The sequence below is a fragment of the Leptopilina boulardi genome, unplaced genomic scaffold, assembly GCF_019393585.1.
Source record: "Leptopilina boulardi isolate dan_hultmark-lab unplaced genomic scaffold, ZJU_Lbou_2.1 LbouV2_224, whole genome shotgun sequence".
NCBI classification, from domain to species: domain Eukaryota; kingdom Metazoa; phylum Arthropoda; class Insecta; order Hymenoptera; family Figitidae; genus Leptopilina; species Leptopilina boulardi.
Window position 1 is genome coordinate 448073 of NW_026137779.1, and position 11889 is coordinate 459961.

Below are 11889 nucleotides of genomic sequence, written 5' to 3' on the forward strand. Positions count from 1 at the left end.
TTTTTATTTAAAAATCACTGATTTTAATTAGTTTTAAGTAATAATTAACGAGATTAATTCTGGCCATAATTAAAATATTTTTGCAATTAATGATCAATCTTTTTCGGGGATTAAAACAAAAACACAAAATATCTGGCCAATAATAATTTCTCAATTTGAGAAATTGACTGACCAAAAGGATACACACATAAATTCAAAACCCATAAATAATTGACAATGTAATACATAATTTTGTCGTGTCTCGAGGTTCTGGCCTGGCCCCACGTTGGGCGCCAATTAATGTGACGTGTAAATTTGAATGTATAATTAAATTATACACTTCTGCTCAAATATCACAAAAGGCTTCCAACAATACTAATATAGAAATTTAAATACTTAAATTTGCCGTCAGGCGCCAATTAATTTTTGTCTAAAAAATCAATAAAAATAATAATTCACAATTCAACATAACTACCAGAGAAACTCTCATAGACCTCTCAACCTCAAAGGAGATCCTGTCAGATCAAAGGATCAGCAGAAGATCCGTCGTCGAGACACGACTGGCTCAAGACTGGCTAGACTTACCGTGGCTGCTCTGGCTCCTCAGCTGGGCTGTCCGTGCTTCCCTACAATCTCGGGCCTTAGGAATTGTTGTAAATAAATATACTCCACCAATACACTATAATCCTTCTTTATTATGTACACAGATGTCCCCTGTCCTCACACAATATTCTCTTACAATCTCCACACTCAAAACTCTACACAAAACTCACAAAACTCTGTATGTATCGATTCGCGATGTCGCGTATACAAGAAGAAAATCCATAATGGACGTCAATGTATTGATCCTATATCGCGTCAGTACATTGACGCCGTTCGCCTTCTTCCTATATCTCTCTCGCTCTCTCCGCTGTCTTGGCCGCATCACGCGTTCTCTCTCATACGTATGGGAAGTGGCTTCTCCTTGAACCTGAAAATGAATAATTAGTTCGGCCGAGTGACACACTTGTTGTTACCCCAAGTGGGTCAAAACTAATCCAGTCTCTACCTTACCGAGGACTAGTAGCGGCCTTATATTTCGGGGAGAGCCAGAGATGTCGTGACGATTCACTCCGTCACAATATAAAATCATCAATAAAAAAAATCGTATACCACCAAAAATGTGAAATATTTTTTGAGGTTAGGAAGAAACGTACACGTGCAGGAGCAAAACGGACTTCAGATTCGTGTTCAGTGGCCCAAAATACATGGGGCTAGGGTACTTTGATCTCCCAACCTTTTTGGCACTTTTTTTTGTGTGGCTGTGTAATGCATTAAATGTCTTATAACTTATAAATGAATCTTAAATTTAAGTTTTCACAAAATGTCTATAATCTACTTAAGTCGTTTTTCCAGCGAACGGTTCAATTTCATATTTTTTGTGTTGAAAGTATACATTTCTAAATTTATTAAAAAATGGAAAAATGTCAAACAAATTTTTGTTTTTCAAAAAAAGGTCAAATTTTTAGTTTTTTGAAAAAAAATTTTCACTATTTCAAAAAGCAGGAAAAATCCTCTTGAAACCATCCAGATCAAAATTTTGTTCAACTTATTGTTTAAAAGTTATAACTCTTCAAAAATTCTCTGTTCAGACATTTACTATTTTACATCTATTTAACCTTTTACATTATAAAATGAATATTACATAACAGAACAATTTATTTCAGATAATGCCGCAACTGTTATATCATCTAAATTTCGAGGATTCTTTGAGAAGTCTTGATTGGGGCATTATAGCAATATTCACTTGTAAAAGATCTTGTACTCCTAAAAGTGGATATGTAGCCGAGTATATTTGGAAACAAGACATTACTGAATTTTAATGTTCTTATTTTGTTGCAACATGAATAAGAGGAAATTTTTTGTATTTTAAATAAATTTTTGTACACATGTCAATAATGAAATATAACCTATATTACAATAAATAATCCTTAAATATTTATAGACTTAATTTGTCAATTATAAATTATGAAAGTTTAATACGCTTGACCAAAATAATCCAACAACGTTAGATATAACAAATGCTATTGCTTTAAAATTTAAATTATTATTGAAACACTTATGTTATTCGCTTCTAAATTATGAGTGTACACTCAGAAAGAAATGCTATTTTTGTTTTAATTAATGGCGTAATTATAGACTGCCTATAGCAGATGCTACACTGAGAAAAAATTACTATTGTTTCAATAGTACCGATGCTATTGAAATCGATTTTTTTGAAACAGTAACATATTTTCTGATTCAAATTAAAATATATTAAAATAGAACAATTCATGATTTTAAACTAAAAGCCTAATGTTTTCTATAGAAACATTTTAAGTAGTTGTGATAAAAGTAGAATTTATTTTATTAAAGAAACATTAGTTGAGGCACCCAATCGAACAACCGGTTGCGAGTTCGGGCCGGACGCTCGGAAGCCAGTCAGCGTACGAAAATGTCAATAAAATTGAAATTCAAAATTTTAATTTTTTAAATATATTACCATATAGAAAATTAAAAGGCGCATCTTTTTTTGCTTTAACTTTTTTTTGTATAATTCTGTATCTTGGATAATAATGGCAAAAAAATGAAAGATTTAAATTCTTGATTTTTATTCAATTTTTAAATATAAATCGTCATTTCTTCGACAAATATTGATGAATTTACTTGGAACTTGATATACACACGCATTTGGGTCTAGAGAAGATAATAGGATAATGAAAAAGTTAAAAATCATCATTTGTTAAATTATTTGTTAGTGTAAATGGTGACTTGTCGAAAATCGCGTGTTTTCACTTTCTATTAGAAAAAGTCTGCAGGGAATTTTAACTTTAAAAATTTCCAGTGAAACATTTTTGTTTCTCACATATCAAAGAAGTTTTTTGGATATGTGAGGAACAAAAATGTTTCACTGAAAATTTTTAAAGTTAAAATTCCCTGCAGACTTTTTCTAATAGAAAGTGAAAACACGCGATTACCATTTACACTAACAAATAAATTAACAAATGATGATTTTTAACTTTTTCATTATCCTATTATCTTCTCTAGACCCAAATGCGTGTGTATATCAAGTTCCAAGTAAATTCACCAATATTTGTCGAAGAAATGACGATTTATATTTAAAAATTGAATAAAAATCATTATGCAAAAAAAAGTTAAAGGAAAAAAGATGCGCCTTTTAATTTTCTATAAGGTAATATATTTAAAATATTAAAATTTTGAATTTCAATTTTATTGACATTTTCGTACGCTGACTGGCTTCCGAGCGTCCGGCTTGAGCTCGCGACCGATTGTTCGATTGGGTGCCTCAGTTGATTTCAAATAAGTGTGGTCATTAATTAAATAAAAAAGTTGTATTAAAAAATAGTATATTTAATTTGTATAAATGTATACTTTAAACAATACAAATTGCTTACGATTCAATAGCACATGCTGTTGTTATAATAAACGGCATCTTCACATACTTAAAATTAAATAAAAATTAATTCAATAAAATCTGTAATATCATTTATTATGTACACTTTGAATTGAATAGCATGGCTCCTTCACTTTAAATATTCTTCAAATTAAACGCACAAAATATGGTATGTTACAAGAGCGCATGCTATTGAAACTATGGCGTAATAATTTATAGAATATGCTATTGAATCAGCAGCAAATGTCTTCGAACGATAATGAATATGCCGTTTGATGCGACAAAATAATATTTCATTGATTCAATAGCATTTTTTTCTCAGTGTGTAAAAATTATTACACTTTGCATTTGAGATATCGATGCTCAACTTACTGAAATATTCGCAACCATTGTAAATGAAGATGTTGTAAATAAATAAAGTTCATTAAAACATTATAACACAGGCACACAAAAAAAAAGTTGTCTGTTTCTTGAACTAGACATATATTTCCTATAGTATTTTGGCCCGCTGAAACCGAATCTGAGCCCAGAATTGCTCCATCACCCTCAGTTTTTCTTTAAATCGACCAAAACCACCCTTAAACGGACAAATTCACACTTCGGAGATAAAAAATAAATCAACTTATTTTTTTAAAAAACCGAATTTTACATCTACGAAACTTTGCTCCACTAACTCAAAAACAAAACCAGCATTGATTGAGCACCCCCTGAATTTTTTTAATCGAAAAAACTACCCCTAATCTGAAGAATCAAATTCAGGAGATAAAACAATAAAATAACTGATTAAAAAATTTTATAACAAGGTATTTTTACTCCAGCAAGGCAGAAACAAAGCCAGAATTGCTCCCTCACCCTCTAAATTTTTTTCAAATCGAAAAAACCACCCTTAAATAGAAAAATTCAAATTTAATAAGTAAAAAATATTAAATTACAGGTTTTTTTAAAAACAGAAACTTACAGGTATGTAGTTTTGCTCTTCTAACTTGAAAAAATAAAGCCAGCATTGATCCATCACCCTCTGAATTTTTTTAAATCGAAAAAACTACCCCTAATCTGAAGAATCAAATTCAGGAGGTAAAACAATAAAATAACTGATTAAAAAATTTTATAACCAGGTATTTTTACTCCAGCAAAGCCAGAAATGCTCCATCACTTTCTAAATTTTTTTCAAATCGAAAAAACCACCCTTAAATAGAAAAATTCAAATTTAATAAGTAAAAAAATATTAAATTACCGGTTTTTTTAAAAACAGAACCTTACATGTATGTAGTTTTGCTCTTCTAACTCAAAAAAATAAAGCCAGCATTGTTCCATCATCCTCTGAATTTTTTTAATCAAAAAAACTACCCTTAATCTGAAGAATCAAACTTAGGAGGTAATACAATATAATTATATTGTATTACCTCCTAAGTTTGATTCTTTGATGGTTTTTTCGATTTAAAAAAATTTTAGAGGGTGAGGGAGCATTTCTGGCTTTGTTTCCGCATCGCTGGAGTAAAAATACCTTGTTATAAACTTTTTTAATCAGTTATTTTATTGTTTTACCTCCTAAGATTGATTCTTCAGATTAAGGGTAGTGTTTTTGATTAAAAAAATTCAGAGGGTGATGGATCAATGCTGGCTTTTTTTGAGTTAGTAGAGCAACAATACATACATGTAAGGTTCTGTTTTTAAAAAAAGCCTGTAATTTAATATTTTTTTACTTTTTAAATTTGAATTTTCCTATTTAAGGGTGGTTTTTTCGATTTGAAAAAAATTTAAAGGGTGAAGGAGCAATTCTGAGCTCAGATTCGGTTTCAGCGGGCCAAAATACTATAGGAAATATATGTCTAGTTCAAGAAACAGACAACTTTTTTTGTTTGTCTGTGTAATGTTATATTTTATTGAGGAAATTGAGCAGCTGGATCATTGAAGAGCGGAACGTAAATTTATTTCGAACGAAAGAGCAGTCCGTTGACCGACAGCGCAATGTAGCACAATGCCTTATTTAGTGTAAAATTTAAAAAAAAATTAAGTTTATTTTTTGTAAACGATATTCATAATTAATAATAGTATGAATTTTTTTTTTAAATTTCAAAGGCAGCTGTTAAGAAATGGAATTTCCTGGCGAATTGTGTAAACCGAGAAGTTGACTGAGCTCGGTCAAGTTTCAGTTCGTTTGGTTTTGAGACAACATATTGCAAAAAATAATTTAAATATTGGTAAAATAGCTATTAGGAAGTAATAATTAATGTTTTCTGTGTTGATTTATGCAATATTATTGCATAATTAAGCTCTTATTGTTAAATAATTAACTTTTTTAAAGAGTAGTGTATTTATCTGTCATGGTATACTCTATTTTGTGATTGATAAAAAGGAAAATGACAGAAAATCAACTTTTTTCCTATTGAATTAATATTAATATTAATTATTTTTGTTATTTATACAATTAACTGGTACTAAATAATTAAATATTTAATATATAAAATTTTTTTATTATAACAATAATATATGCATATTACCGACGTAATACACGCGTTGATCAATAGTTGGCGCTTAAAAACAGTTTGTGAATTTTTTTTTTCATTTTGCGGTTTAAAGAAAATTCAAGGATTCCCTAAATAATTTTAGAGAATTCCAATACATAATATTTTATAAAATAATTTTTTTGGAATTTCAAAAATAATTTTGTTTAAATAAAAAAATGTATACTTTCTAATTAAAAAAAAAAATTCTTAAAAATTCAACTAATAAAAATATTTTACATTATTTTTTTATTATTATTATTATAGAGTAAAATATACAAAAATAAAAAAAAACTTTTGACAAAAGTTATAGATCTTATTGAAATACATTTTTTATATCTTTTGCACTTTTTAAAATTTTTTATATTTTACACAATAAACGAGAAAAACCATAATTTTTAGGACTTTTTTATGGTTTTCAACATGAAAATCAAATTTTCGGGTATTGTCACTATATGATTTTCGTAATCAGTGCATCAAAATACGTAAAAATACGTAGTATAAAGAAACCAAAAATATTATTTAAAACTTAAAAAATTTTTAAAAAATCCAAAAAAATTGTAAAAATTGTTTGCCCACGATTGGAATAGACTTAACATTTTCGTAAAAATTCAAAATTTAAGTCACTAAACTCTGAAATTTTGAAAAATTTATATCTCGAAAACGGCTTTCTAAAAAATTTGAAAAAAATCATAAAAGCTAGTCTCAATTAGTACTTAAGAAAAAAAAGTTTCAATAAAATCGGAAATGCATTTGCAAATAGACTTGGAATTTATTTATTTAATTACATTAAAGTAGTACTCTGTTCCAAAGTGGCATTTTTTTATGCCTGTATTTTTTGTAAGCCTGTATATTACTTTAAATAAATGAAACATGAATTATATATAATTAAAAGCATTTAAATTTTTATAATTTTAATAAAATAATTTTTTAATAAAAAAATAACACTTTTGTAAAATAATTATATACCTATTTACATAAATAAAATTTTTCAAAATTTGTACCATTTATTATTTTTACCAATTATTTGTTCTAAAAATTAATGTCATCAAAGTGGCCAACAAACCTTATAATTTTGAAAAACTGAAAAACGACGTTTATTTAAAAATTTTTTTCACTTCAAAACTACAATGTTGAATGTATAATTTCTTTTAAATCTTTTATTATGTTTTATGCTACATTTTTCAAAAAATGTTTCTTAAAAAATTCAACTAATAAAAATATTTTACATAATTTTTTATAATTTTGATATAAAAATTTAAAAATTATGTAAAATAATATTATTAGTTGAATTTTTAAAGAAATATTTTTTTTTATTAAAAATTAATTCTGTTTTAAGAAAAAAATTATTAGTAATTTTTTTCTTAAAACAGAATTATTTTTGTAGTCTGAAAAAAATTATTTTATACAATATTTATGAATTTTTTTTTAACCGCAAAATGACAGAAAAAAAATTCACAAACTGTTTTTGAGCGTCATCTGTTGATCAACGCGTGTATTATGTTGGTAATATGCATATATTAAGGTTACAACAAAAAAATTTTGTATATTATATATTTAATTATTTAGTACTAGTTTATTGTATAAATAACAAAAATAATTAATATTAATATTAATTCAATTGGAAAAAAGTTGATTTTTTGTCATTTTCCTTTTTTTCAATCATAAAATAGAGTATACCATGACAGGTAAATAAATTACTCTTTAAAAAAGTTAATTATTTAATAATAAGAGCTTAATTGTCCAATAATATTGCATAAATCGTTTCAGAAAACATTAATTATTACTTCCTAATAGCTTTTTACCAATATTACAATTATTTTACATTCTCATCACATGAGAAGGTATTATAATTGGTCGAAAATTGACTTTTACTATTTCAGTGCAGTGGCGCACATTGGTTTTCGGAGAAGGGGAGCGGCGCTAACTTCTTGGGACCCCCCCTGCAAAAATTCTGACAAGCAAAAAAAATTGCATGAAGGCGTAAAGTGTCATTTCCCATGTAACTTACAAATGGTTTCACCCTTTTTCTAAAAACAAAACATTTTGATAATTGTTTAATCAAAGTTAAAAATACGCGTGTTCATGCAATTTTTCAACTCAATATGTTTCAGCTCATTTTTATATGTAAAATTTTAATTTTTTATTTATATTTTTATCCACCCTCTGGACACCACCCACCCTTAGACCAGGGGGAGCGGCCGCTCCCCCTGCTCCAGCCGAGTGTGCGCCACTGACTATTTCCATGAAATCTTTACGTTTTGAGGTGCCCTGAGTCGAAAAAACATGGTCCGGCGAAAGTGTCTGTCTGTGTGTCTGTATGTATGTATGTATGTATGTACGTATGTAGACACAAAATGTTGTTGACACAATAACTTTTGTAAATCGAAACAAATCGTTTTGCAATTTTGCATACACAAAGTTAGTATCAAAATACAGGTTAAGTTCGTTAGCCATCCATTTTCATCAAAAATTGCAAAAACTGCGGGATTTTCAAAATTTTGAAATTTAATTTAAAAAAAAAAAATTTTTTTTCAATACACAGCATTACAGTCCAGGAAAAAGAAAACATTTTTTTTAAATAAAATTTTTTGATTAAATTAAAATTGTAAAAGTTACAGTGGTTTAATTGTCGAAAAACACCTAAAAAACGCCAAAAAAGACTTTTTTATGAAAAATTTAATTTTATTAATGGGGTGAAAAAAATCAGTCCATAAAATAGACACATTCTCATCATAATAGACTCAGAAAATATGATACAAGTGAAAAAAATATCAATTTAGAAAAAAACCACTCTATATACATATTATTTATATTTTTTTACACAAAAATCAGAATTTCTGATTCAATTATCTTGTAATGTATTCATCTTGGCATAATGACCCCAGAGACTTTTTTCTTCAAAATTTTATCAGCTACAACTTTCCCATTAAACATTATTCTCTATCTCTTTACGTTTTTAAGATTTTAATGAAAAAAGCATTTATTTTTACATTCTCATCACATGAGAAGGTATTATAATTGGTCGAAAATTGACTTTTACTATTTCCATGAAATCTTTACGTTTTGAGGTGCCCTGAGTCGAAAAAACATGGTCCGGCGAAAGTGTCTGTCTGTGTGTCTGTATGTATGTACGTACGTATATAGACATAAAATGTTGTTGACAAAATAACTTTTATAAATCGAAACAAATAGATTTGCAATTTTGCACACACAACAGTCACAAAGTCGCAAACAAATACACTTGCATGTACCTGTAAAGGTTCATGTACTTTGTTCCAATTCTTTTTACAGGTTTGTTTTCTGCTCTTGTACAAGATCACGCGAATGTGCAAGTACTTGAACTTGAACAAAAAAATGTACATGATATTGTACAAGATTTTACAACTGGGAATAGTATATATAACCCTTACTTTTATGTATAACAAGCTTGAAGTAAATAAAATAAATTGTTTAATTAAAAAAACTATTTGAAAAAAATAATGGAGATGAGATACTAACCCCTTAAATGTATTCGTTTGCTCAAATGTTTCATATATTTAAATAATAAAAAATCCAAATACTCAAAAACACTTCTAATTCCGCATCATACATTCGAGCGTGAAACGGAGTGCTCTTCGCGCCCCAAGGCGCGCTCAAACCCGCGAGCGCAGCGAGCCCCCCCGCGCGAAGCGCGGATGAGAATGTGTCCGAAGGGGGAGCGGGCAGATTTTTTGCAATATATTGCCTCAAATCCAAATGAACCGAAACTTGATCGAGCTCAGTCAACTTATCGGTTTACACAATCCGCCAGGGTTTTCCTTTGTTTTGAGAAACATTATGTTATATCTTGTTAAAAATTTACATAGTACCTAACTTTATAAAGAATATGTATTATTCTAGCTGTCTTGATATTTTTTACCTGGGATAATTGTGGAATTGCTTTATTATAATTATTAGTTCCTGAATGGAGATTAAGGAGGCACTTGCAGTTGTAACTTTCAAAAAATCGATTTTTTTCTTGCATTTTCTTAGAGTATATGTAATTAAAAATATGTCTGCAAAATTTTAAGATGATTCGGTGAAAATTGAATGAGATATACAGATTGAAAGGGAGGCGCCCCAGACCGGTCGAGAACAGGCTAACGGCCGTGTGGGTCTTTATACCTTTATATTTGAATTGGGATTTTGGAAGCAACTACATCTGCGGAAGAACCGAATTCCATCTTCATGTAAATGTAAGTTAAAACTTTAAACACGTTTTTCTCAAAAATTCATTTTTGAAGTCGGTAACCACTCTTATTTGAAAACTACTAAACCGATTGTCTTGAAATTTAACATACTTTTTCAATACATAATAATCTAGTCTAATCGAAGGATTGATTTTTTATGCAAAACTTTTCTTTTTACAGCTGAAAAGCGACCGCTTTTTTTACGACAATCGAACGCTCAACTTTGACAGGTCGACATTTTTTCAAATATTGTTTTCTTTTTAAATCCTTCGATTAAATACTAGATAGTTTTTGAATAAATTTAAATCCGTTTCAATTTGATTTCAGACAAACCAGATTTCCATAGTGTTGGTCACCGCAAACCAAGTTTTTCGGAAGCATTTCGAAAAACATTTTTCACTTCGACAGGACATAAGTTTGGAACTGTTAAATATTTTTAATTTTTTTTTAATTCAAGTGTAAATTATGTAGGAGAGAGGGTCCCAAGATGGACATAGTTTTGATTTTGTGCTCCAGAATCCAAACGTTTTAGGATATTTAAAAATGGTGCATACCCTATGAAAGTACAATAAATAAGGTATCCTTTTGCCATAAAGAAGAAATTTTAATTTGAAAAGAAACATTTTTTAAAGAATTTTTTCAAATTGTTGTAAATTTCGATTTGAAAAAAGTGGCCCCAAGATGGACACCTTCATAAAATGAATTTTAAATGTTAAAAATTAAATAATATTGTAAGAAAATTAATTTTAACGAGAATAATTTAATTAAATTAATTTATTTAATTTCTCCAATCCAATTTATTTAATTTATAATTTATTTAATAAGAGATTAATTATATTTTATAATTAATTAAAGGAAATTAACAATAAATCCAGCTCTAAGCTGAATCGGCTGAGTCACAATTCGGAAATTCGATCCAGGGTCAGCAGATTTTGGTGCACTTTAAGTGCTCTCTGACAGATTTCAATTCTCTATTGATAACAACACATTTTCGAAGTAGAAAAAGAAACAATTTCAATTATCCCAGTGTGCACGTTATGTAACTGTTCTAGAACAAGTGTTACAATTTTTTTTTTTTTTTTTTTTTTTATTCAGTAAATCCAACAGTCATAGACCAATTACAGGATTATAAGTAAATACATAAGGTAAAGAATAACGCAGTAATTAACATTATATATCAAATACAAAGAGTATTTCATTGCAAGAGAAATAAATTTTTTTAGATATAATCGCAATAAAATTATACTGTACTATTATATTAATACTATAATTATATTATACTATTAATTATACTACTTATTGACATAACAAAAATATCCAAAGAGGGATTATCTTTAGTAACATCATTGAAAATTGAGACCATTCTATCAATAGGTGTAATGTGAGAAGTTATGTGTGGGTAAAGTATACAATTAGAGCGAGTATAATGACGCGGAGTAGTAAACGCAACCTGGGACAGAAGATATGGGGAATCAATGATATTTTTTACTATCTTTAAGATAAAAATTACGGATTGAATATCTCTCCTGTCCCGAATACAAAATGTTTTAAATTTAAACCATTGACTTTCCAATTAAGAAATTTAAGAAATTTTTTATGACATTTTTCTAAGCTGTCGATGAGGTATTGTACATCAGTATGCCAGACATAAGAGCAATAATCAAATTTTGATAATACAAATGAATTAAATAAAACATTCAAATCATTAGTATTAGTAAATGCACGACATGTTCGTAGAATAAGACCTAGAGAACGATTAAAG